At 41.1% G+C, this 1,783-nt stretch overlaps 1 pseudogene; it reads left to right on the top strand.

Moving 5' to 3' along the window:
• Nucleotides 1–676: 676 nt before the first annotated feature.
• Nucleotides 677–794, top strand: LOC132043005 (5S ribosomal RNA; annotated as a pseudogene).
• Nucleotides 795–1,783: the final 989 nt, after the last annotated feature.

The raw sequence follows: 1,783 nt of genomic DNA, 5'->3' as shown, positions 1-1,783 counted from the left end.
AAGATAGTTATGAGACGGACCCGTCTGAGGGTTCGTATGAGACGCCGGTGGAGGAGGCTCTCGAGGCTGTACCAGAGTTGACCCCTCCAGCTTCTCCTATGGTGGAGCACTATATTAGGGCAACTATGCTTGTGAGTGTTACCGATTATTCTAGCCCTTTATCTTAGCCTTCGGTAAATCAGGAGTCGCCAGGATATTCATACCCCTCGGATTTGGATGGGGGAGATGAGGAGGGCCAGACCAGTAGATGGCGAGAGGACGATGAGGAGGATACTTCACTTTATAGCCCTCGAGATCAAGAACGGGACAGGCTGGCTACAGGTATATACGTATTTTATTGAAATATTTTTTTCATATGTGTACGATTATTGCAGGATTTCATTAATAGTTGACAAATGGGAGTTTTAGAGAAACCAATAACTAAAGTACTTATAGGTAATTGCGACTAAGATGTTTTTGGCCACCACTAGAAATCTTAAAATTAGGTATAGGACACAGTCGTGTGTGTTGATTGATGGTTGTTATTGGGAGTTCCGAAGGCTAAACCAGCATTTGCTCGGTCAGTAGAGTAAGGGACCTTTCCAATCCGGAGGGAGATGCATTATTGGAATTTTATTGGGATCCGCTAGAACTTCAACTTGTTTTAGGTCATGTGATAAAGGCCACGCAGCAGGATGGATGTGATCATACTAGCACTAACGCATCGGATCCCATCAGAACTTCGAAGTTAAGCATGCTTGGGCGAGAGTAGTACTAGGATGGGTGACCCCCTAGGAAGTGTGCTAAGAAGTCCTATAGATTCAGACATAAGTGAAGGATGAGGAACTAGAATAGCTTGAGGGAAATTAGAAGCGTGTAAAATTCACGATTGGAAAATCTAAATAATTGCGAGAGATAAGGTAGACCGGCTTGGCAAAGAGAGAGAAGACATATTACAGCTACAGAATTAGGACGAGTTTAAACAGTATTGGGGGATACTTTGTAAGTAAGGAGTTAGTAAAGGTATACACGATATTTTATGTGTGGTTACGTTAACTAGTATGTGTGTCCCAATAATTAACGTTGCGATATGCAAAAGGTATTGATGGAATAGGGAATTGAAGTTCAAGCGACAAGTGCTATAGGGCAAGTTAACATTATTTTCTCTAAGGGATAGAGTTGGACAAGCTTGATGCAATAACATCAGGGAAAAGAAGAAAGTGAGTATACAAGAGTAAGAAGATTAGGATGCCCTAAAAAAAAGAAAAAAAAGAAAAGTGTGAGCAAGGGGAGTATGTTGCTAACGAGGGTCAAGTAAAGCTTCCGAGAGAGAGAGTTTAGGATGACGGTGGAGGTAGAGAACCGTTTTGATGAATTTCAAAAGTAAGAATTCGGAAAAAAAAAATAGATTATGATAGTGTGTGACGAAAGGACAAATGTATAGGGCCCGAAAACAGATTTCGATAAGTGAGACTGGAGGGTAGTGACAATGAACAGGGATGCTGTTACACCTTGGAAATTTCCCGCTAGCGTACAGTGAGTAGACTAACGAAGGGTACGAAGTATACGGTGTTTTGATAAGTAAGAAATAGCCTTTAATGGTCCTAATTAATATTTCCAAAGACATTGGAAGTAGGAGACGAAAGTTGCTAAGGAAAGCGAGTCATAAGTTGTGTGTCGGGCGAGAATTACGAGTATCGAGTTAATGACGTTCTAATGATGCTTTGGGAAAGAGTTATAACGCCCCTTATAATGTTAATGAGGTGTTAAATAAGTGTCAAGAAGGTTCCATAAGGATTGGAGA

The sequence above is a fragment of the Lycium ferocissimum genome, unplaced genomic scaffold, assembly GCF_029784015.1.
Source record: "Lycium ferocissimum isolate CSIRO_LF1 unplaced genomic scaffold, AGI_CSIRO_Lferr_CH_V1 ctg19779, whole genome shotgun sequence".
NCBI lineage: Eukaryota > Viridiplantae > Streptophyta > Magnoliopsida > Solanales > Solanaceae > Lycium > Lycium ferocissimum.
Note: the sequence above shows the minus strand (reverse complement) of the source record. Positions and strands in the feature narration are given on the sequence as shown.